Source organism: Xyrauchen texanus, chromosome 3 (genome assembly GCF_025860055.1).
Source record: "Xyrauchen texanus isolate HMW12.3.18 chromosome 3, RBS_HiC_50CHRs, whole genome shotgun sequence".
NCBI lineage: Eukaryota > Metazoa > Chordata > Actinopteri > Cypriniformes > Catostomidae > Xyrauchen > Xyrauchen texanus.
The window spans coordinates 37,086,688-37,095,692 of record NC_068278.1 but is presented as its reverse complement, the minus strand read 5'-3'; the positions used below and the strand labels follow the sequence as shown (position 1 = coordinate 37,095,692).

The following is a 9,005-nucleotide window of genomic DNA, read 5'->3' as shown; positions in this document are numbered from 1 at the left end:
TGGATCTGTAGGCTGTTGTTCTTTAGCAAGTCAAGAACTGTTTTCTCCATTTCCTCACCTGTTGTTTTTGACACATTGCAGACCTGTACGAAGCGCTCCTTGACTTCATTTGATACGCACAACAAGAGAGACCTGCTCGCAATGAGATACATCAGTGGTTTCATCTATAAGTACTGAATATATATTGGCCTCCTCTATCTCTTTCCATATCTCTCTTTTTGTGAATGTGGCCAGGGCTTTGATGAGATCATTTTGTGTTCTGTTTGAGAGGAGTGAAACTTGACACCTCTTCTTACCCATTTTCTGGTCTTTGACATTATCCAAATGTAGTCTAAGTACACTGTCATAATGGCTAAACACTTTAACAAGTTCAAGGAAGTTGCCCTGGTTTGAGCTTGTGGCAGACTCATCATCACCCCTGAAAGCCTTCCCCTGCCGTGCAAGATATAAAGTTATGTCAATTAATCGGGTCAAAATTTCTGTTTCTTTGTTTCTCTGTCTCTCTTTTTGCCTTGTCTTGAGCATTTAATACCTCAAAAGCTGCTTGTAAAGCACTATATTATACGTGTTCCATCGCACCATGCTTGTTAAGTGGACCTCTGAGTCTGCATGATCTTGCATTTTTTCAAGTCCCCTTTTCCAGTTGTCAACACCAGCCACTCTCCACGTCCTCGTGTACTTGTGTTCATTAAGAAAAAGCCGACAGCTAAAGCAGTACATACTATCCTTGTCAGGTGAATACTCCAACCATGGCCTATTTTCATACCATGTCTTCTGAAATGATCGGCCTTCAGTATTTTTGGGAAATCTGAGAACAGGTTGGCATGGTCCTCTATCAACACACATTTTCACATAACTGGCATTACACTGGAGATCAAAAGCTTTGTTGTGTGCGGGATCTGTTGGATACTTTAAGGATGCAATTTTTGATATGGCCCCTTCTACACTACCAAGTTTCCTCAACCTCATCATCTTCTATTGCTTCCTCAAACTCAACATTATCCACAGTTTCCCCCTCTATAGTCTCTTCCTCTTCACCACGAACAGTGATTTCCTGATCATCTTTGTAATCTGTGTCAGTGTTTCCTGGCGCAATCATCTTTGTAATCTGTGTTTCCTGGCACTCCTTCTCCTTCCTTTTCTGTATTCTTTCTTTTTTTGGCATTATGCTGCCTGCAGGCATGATTAAAATTAATTGTTTAAATACTTTTTGTTTCACAAGCAAAATAACTTTTTAGCTTCACACAACCAAGCATCAGAATACTGAATTGCCTGAATGTTTTAATCAAATACATAATATGTACATAATATATTATACAAAAATATAATATTATTATTGCTATGCATGTACACACACACACACACACACACACACACACACAATAACTGATGGTGACATGGACTTAGTTTCACATTTGAGGGAGGACTGTATCATCATCATCAATGATACAGTGGGGGAAGGGTGAGAGGGAGCGCTTCAGAACTCCTGACCCAATATTTATATACACTATTCAATAAATATATTTGCTTGACAGGGAAGCTGTGCAAACAGGAATATATATTATTTAAAAAAAAAAAAAAAAAAGAAGCACCCCTGAAAAAAGGGCAGGTGCTCAAGCCCCTTTTGATGTCTATGTGTGCACGTGCCTGACTTTAAGTATATGCCAGTGTAGGGTAATCACATGCTAGATTAGTGATATTAAAGTGTACTTTATTTGTGTTGCAAGTACATTACAAATTAATTGCAAGTGTCTTCGAAACACACAAGCAATATACCACAAGTGTATTATATTTGAGTAAAAAGTATATGCTCAGTAACACCTTTGGCTTATTCAAAATACTACAAATTGCACACTTTGTCTTCAATAAAAAACTGTTCATTACTTAGTCATACTTTGTACAATATACTTTAAACATTACATCGTCTAACACAAAACAGTATTTTAAATATTTTACCTGCATACATTGAAAAATTTTACATGTTCAAGTTTACTTAAAAATTAAGGAAACCGATTGCCTTATTTTTGCAAAGAAAACGTACTTACTAAAATGAAGTTATATTAATGTTCCTATACAAGTAATGTCAACTTGTTATTAACTCTTTCCCCGCCAGCGTTTTTAAAAAAGTTGCCAGCCACCGCCAGGGTTTTTGACGATTTTCGCTAAAATTTAATGGCCCGCAGAATATTTTCTTCCATGAATATATGAAGATGCTATATATCAAAATAAAGATCTGAGCCTCTGCTTTTAGGCAAAATAAACGATTTTATTTTATCTTCATATGTTCTTTTTTTATTGCCACTTGAACAGAGGTAGGTTTTGTCAAAAACAACATTTCGGACAAAAAGCTGAGAAAAAGGCATTTTTATCAAACAAGTGCTTTAGTTTTAGTATGGTGTTCCACTTCACGTTTGAGACGATCGCGGTCTGTTTCTTTGATCAAAGAGTTGCGTACTCTTTCAAAAGATGCGCGCAGGTCTTCCTTACCGTATACCACCTAAAACACGGATACCCGGAAAATTCCGTGTTTGGCGGGGAAGCGTTTTTTCATAAAACCCGGAAAATTCCGTGTTTGGCGGGGAAAGAGTTAAACTTAATAGTACATTTCTAGTTAACTAAATTTTTTTGTTAATTTTCTATAAATTAATTAGTAACCTTACAAATTATTTATTTATATATTATTATTTAACTCAATTAAATTACATTTAATACAATTCACTTTAAATCTGAAATACCACTGATCTCAACATGAGTTTACTGTATCACTTTAAGTTGTGTAAACTTAAAATACTACGTGCAATCGCTTTCCAGATTTTCTTTAAGCAAACTGAACATAATTTTTCTAGTTCAAATAACACTCGTAACAAGTTTGAAATTCTCAACTGTTTATTTGTGTAATAAACAGCTGAAACTAAGAACACCACAATAAAAAAAACTATGCCTTTAAAACAATCTGTTATATCTGGACCATAAACAAGGTATAGAGCATTTGCAGAACAGGCACTGTGCAAACTCCAAAAAAGTATTTAAAAAAGGGAAAAAAAAGAGAAGAAAGAGCCTTTTCAATTTGGAAAAACTGAACTGCAATTACAGCAAAATGTGCCAGAAACAAGTTCAGCTTAAAATACTATTTTTAAGGGTTTGGTGTTTGGGTTTGAGATTCTTGTCCTCCCAAAGACAGAAATACCCATTGAATAAAATCAAATGTGATTCCTCATTGTCTTTGGATGGTCTAAATTTAGAGCATAGATCAAAGCAAAGTGGAGACATACAGAATGAGGCAAATTTGGGACATCATCACGACAATTCTTCCCTCCATTGCGTCCACGTTGAGGGCATGTGGATGTATGGTAAAACTGTGAGCAGTCCAAAAGCTAATTCACTGAAGCCTGCATCTACATCTGAATCCTATAAGAGAATGAAAAATAGGAAGTGTGAATTTCTGTTCAGTGCTGGATATATTCTAGTGACCAGGGGGCCGGTTTTTCAAAAGGTTTAATCCGGATAAAATTGATCCGGATTTAGTAATCCGTTTTTTCTTTTGAAAAACCCATTTTCAAGATTTGATCCAATCCGTTATCCAAAATCCTAGTGGATTACTTTTGAAAACCGGGCCCAGGGGCTGTTCATTAACCAAAAAAATTTAAACTTCATTAATTTTTGTTAACCACAGCAGGTGTACAGTGCTCAATGTAAACATCAAGCACAAGGAAATGTAATCAAGCTTTAAATCATGAGAGAGATGACAAGATTTACAAAACAGAACATATTGTTTCAGAAGACATGGATTAAATCACTCAGCATAAGGTTATAATTTTTGGGTGAGCTATTCCTTTAAACTTTGTTTTCTAGTTTACTGTATCATATTGAATGTCTTCAGAAGACTTGGAAAGTCACAAGTTCAATGGAATACTTTATTGTAATTTTACATTGATCTGAATTATTAAAGGGTTAGTTCACCAAAAATGAAAATTATCCCATAATTTATTCACCCTCAAGCCATTCTAGGTGTATATGACTTTCTTCTTTCAGCCAAACACAATCAGAGATATATAAAAAATATCCCGGCTCTTCCAAGCTTTATAATGGGAGTGAATGGTAACTTGGATTTTGAAGCCCAAAAAAGCACATCCATCCATCATAGAAGTAATCCATATGACTCCAGGGGGTTAATAAAAGCCTTCTGAAGTGATGCATTTTTTAAAGATACATATCCATATTTATAACTTTATAAACTATTATCACTGGCATCCGGTAACGGCCATCCACACAATCACAAGAGAGTCGAGTTCCGGCGTAGCGTAAGCTCCGGTGATAAGTGACAAATGTGAAAGCGCAGCGGATAGAGGAATCCAGTGAACAAGGGGACGGCCGTGACCAGAAGCCAGTGATTATAGTTCATAAAGTTATAAATATGGATATTTTTCTTACAAAAATGCAGCGCTTCGCTTTAGAAGGCCTTTATTAACCCCCTGGAGCTGTATGGATGATTTTTTTTTTATGGATGGATGCGGTTTTTTGGGCTTCAAAATCGAAGGTACCATTCACTCCCATTATAAAGCTTGGTAGAGACAGTGTTTGTGTTTGGCTGAAAAAAGAAAGTCATATACACCTAGGATGGCTAGGAGTCAATTATGGGATAATTTTCATTTTTGGGTGAACTATCCCTTTAAGAACACAGAATTTAATTTATAGTATATATTATTGCATCAATTTAAGGAATTTAAATCACCAATGTCACAAACCAGAATTTTTTCCCAAGAGACAAATACAGTATCGACTGTAAAAGTACACCCAGAACTTTTTCATAACCTACTTTCTGTGAAAAGTGCAGGCCACTTCTCCAAGATGTCACTGTCATGCACAATAATGTGAAGTGTCATCGACATGGCAAACTAAAGTTACAAAACAAAGAAAAAAGGATATTATAAGCCGCTAAAGGGTAGGAGTCATTTATTAGAGAAGGCTGAACAACTTGCAGTGAATGTATCTTCACAACTCATAAGAGGCAATTGCCATTTGATCCTTCTTGGCCAGCATTAGGGGGGCATGTTTGAAATTTTGTGCATCACGGATCACTTTCTTAAAGAAAGTATGTTTCCCCTCAAATCAAATTGTCCATAGATTTCTCAACGGCCCATACATTCCTCAAGTTTTGGTTGGAAATGGATTGTTGATAAATGTACTTTTAATACGTAGAATGACATGGACACTCAGAATGGAGACATGGTATTGAAACAATTCAAGAATATGTTCATGGCTTATGTGATAGTGCTTAAGAAGTTGTGCCCTCTTTTCAGATGTATAAGTACAGAACTTACATTTCCACTGCATAGTAGGTCATCATCTGGTACTCTAAAAAAAAATAATAATAATAGTTAATCCTTCAATCAAAAGTAAAAGAAACAAAATCAGATGCATATATTTCTTAAAATTGTGGCTAACTTACAATGTTGGACAATGACTAAAACGGAAACAGGTATTAAAAACAAAGCCTGTTGAAGTTTCTGTGCTGATTTATATTTAAATAAGAAATACATAATACTAATAATGATGATAATACTCTACTTGAAGAGGTGGCAGCGATGGGGTCTGATAAATACTCGCTGATAAACTCAATTGAAAAGTACCTCAGAATACCGCCCCCCTTTTTTTTTTTTTTTTTGGTGCCTGCAGACTTGCGTAATAATCATAATAAGCAATCACATTATTTTCGCCGCAACCGGCTTGACTGGAGTTCACCACACATCGTTGCGTTTTTAAATATCAAATGTCGCGTATCAAATTAAAAAGAGTTACTTTAAAAGAACCAGGCTCAAGATGTCGTGGTCTGTTACATCCATTTGTACTTTGGATTTCGCTCTCTCTAGGGCAGTGCTTCTCAACCGGTTCCAGCGCGGACAATCTCCCGGGGGGGCGCGAGTAGGCTACGATGGAAGGGAAAAAAAACTGGAAAAAAAAAATTTGGGCACATTTTTTTTTTATCACTAAACTACTGTCATAAAAAGTTATAGTTTTGTATATACATAACTCCTGAATAAAAATTTAAATGTGTTTGGACTGATTTAAAAAAAAAAAGTTTTGAACAAATTTGATTGGTTTGTCGATAGTGAGCGCAAATGCAGGTGATAAGCATAAGCGGTTTCATTAAGCGAGTCATTGAGTCGTTCATTCAAACGATTCGTTCAAACGGCCGATTCATCAAGAATGAGACAGATGTTTGTGAATGGGTCATTGAATCTTTGAGTCAACCGATTCGTTCACAACACTGAATCATTCAAAACACGATTGAGTATTGCTGTGAGATGCGCTATGGCTATGCTGTGATCTTTGTTTGGATTCATCGGATCTATTTTCGCTGCTAAAATAGACCAAAACAGTCATTACTTTGTCTAAAATGTAAGTGACTTAATATTATTAACTTGTTTGTTGAACTGTCATATGAAATCAGTGTCACATTTTCAATCGTGAGGTGATGGTAAATTAAGTGATGGTCAATTGTCAGCTCTCTTGGTCGTCAGGTCGTGTGATGTATGTTGCTGAACTGTATTCAAATGTTATAAATATAAAAACACCACATTTTGAAATTTAACTGCAGTATGTCAGTTTAGTTTATTTGTGTGTGCTGCGCTCATAGACTTCAGAAAACGGCGCTCATTTGTTTGATTTCAACCTGTCTTTGCAAGGCCGCGAAACTCACATTTTGCTCCTTGCAGACAAAGTGCACGCCTTCACACAAAAACTAGACCTCTGGCATGGCCGCATCAGTCGAGGGAACTGCGACATGTTCCCCAGCCTTGCAGACTTTATCACTGATGCAGGCACGTCACACGATTTCTCCTCCCTACTTCAATCAGCATCTGAGCACCTGTCAGCAATGAGAAAACAATTTGCGACGTACTTTAAAGAGGATTATCGCTCTTTTGCGTGGGTTCGAGATCCGTTTGTGTGCACAGCAAACGAGCTATCAATTGATATGCAGGAACAGCTTATTAAGCTGAAGAGTGACAGTAGACTGAAGGAACTCTTTAGCTCCTGCCCTCTTTCGGCATTCTGGGCAGCATTGATGCAGGAATACCCTGAACTCTGTGACGTCGCCTTGAAGATTCTCCTTCCTTTCGCGTCGACATATTTGTGTGAGGCAGGATTCTCAAAAATGACTGCACTCAAAACGAAATACCGCAATCGTGCACAAATCGAGGATGATTTGAGGCTATGTTTATCAAACATTGAGCCAAGAATTGAGGATCTTTGCAAGGCAAAGCAGGCTCAGGTCTCACATTAACATCACCTACCAGCAAGCTTCTGTAAAAAATGCACATGATGCCTACTATTATGCCTAGTAATAATAACAACAATAATAAAGCATAAATTAATATCAGAGGTCTGGTGCCAATTCCCAATTATAGCAATAGCCTAGTAATGATAATAGGCCTACTGATGATGATAATAATAATAATAATAATAATAACAAGAATAAAGCATGTAACCTCATATAATTATATAGCAATAGCCTAGTAATGATGATAGGCCTACTACTACTACTCATAATAATAATAATAATAATAATAATGCCTGCAAGCTCACATTAGAAGTCTGGTGCTACTGCCAATTATTATAATAATAATAATAATAATAATAATAATAACAACAATAAAGCATGGGGCGGGGGGCACTGGGGCCCCAACTGCAATGAACCAGCTTTGGGGGGGCCCAGCTTGCAAAAGGTTGAGAACCCCTGCTCTAGGGTGAATGCGTCCATGTCAGTCTGCGCTGCCTCATTCTAATGACCAGTCTTCAGTTCAAACTACTCCAGTACTCCCATACTCGTGCCCATCAAAAACATATACATTTCTAAATTATTTAATATGCAACCAGTCAACTAATTTTACAGATATGAAGCGGGCAAAGACTAGTTTTAACAGAAATGCCTACAAATAACGCGTAGTGAATAACGTGTTTGTGCAAGTACTTAACATGATCTAATACGTCACACAAAACAGCATGAAAACAAAAAAGTACAAAAAACACTTAACAATTATTAAGAGCATTAAACAAATAAAGCAGAAAATGAGGTTTAAATCAAAATATATTACCTTGCATTTACCGAAGAAGAGTGTCGATTCCTCAGTCCATGTGCTTCTGCGCTGTGTGTGGGAGGGGAAATTGCCGTCCAGTGCGCATGCGCATCCCTGACAGCACGTCTTGAACATTTTGAGTAGTTATTTAGTAAGTTAGTTATGGGAGCTATATGTTCGAAAATGTCAGCAACAATTAAAATGTTCAAAAACTCAACAATTTGGTTAAATTCAAGTAAACATACTAATATTTTTAAGTAAGGAATACTATTACATTTTACAGTGCACTGAAGGCTGAATTTCTTGGGGGACGTTTTTACCCAATGCTGAATGCCATTTTTTCAAGGCCATTACAATAAATAACATATAAAAACTTCAATAACAGAGTGTTTATTTAAATCTCACATGGTTTTAGAATTGTAAAACTTAACTAAATGTATCAACTGTATCAAATGCTTTTAAATGAAAACAACGACGAAAGAAAGATACAAACAAAATAATAATAATTTTTGGAACGATCATTTTGGTTCGGCCACACACGAACCACGCATTGTTCTTTTATTCTTGCTGAAATGCTCATTGTTACACATGCGTCTGATGGACACTCGACTAAAATATATTTTTAAGTAAAGTGCAAATAAATACACCTTTAAAAGATAAACAGAATTTTCACTTCAAGTATAGTTATCTAAAAAAAGTAAAATTATTTAAAAGTGTGTAATTAAAAGTTGTATTGTGAAAATTGGTAAAAGCATGATGCTAATATAATTTAAATATATTTAAAGATAGTACAATTTTGGTTAGTATATTTGCAATATACAATATGCAATATAAAAATTATATATTTAAAATACAATAAAGTATACTTTTTTCACTAGGGTATTGGGCAGGGAGTTAGGTTGGGCAACACGACTTATTTTCTTTTCG

The 9,005-nt window shown here is 35.9% G+C and overlaps 1 long non-coding RNA gene across 1 annotated transcript; it reads right to left on the bottom strand.

The window, feature by feature from the left end:
• Positions 1-1,855: 1,855 nt before the first annotated feature.
• Positions 1,856-8,150, bottom strand: LOC127630395 (uncharacterized). Its single transcript, XR_007968859.1, has 5 exons — positions 8,097-8,150; positions 6,701-6,868; positions 5,322-5,355; positions 4,817-4,895; positions 1,856-3,408 (listed from the first exon to the last, which is right to left on the bottom strand). It is a non-coding gene; the product is annotated as an uncharacterized LOC127630395 (long non-coding RNA).
• Positions 8,151-9,005: the final 855 nt, after the last annotated feature.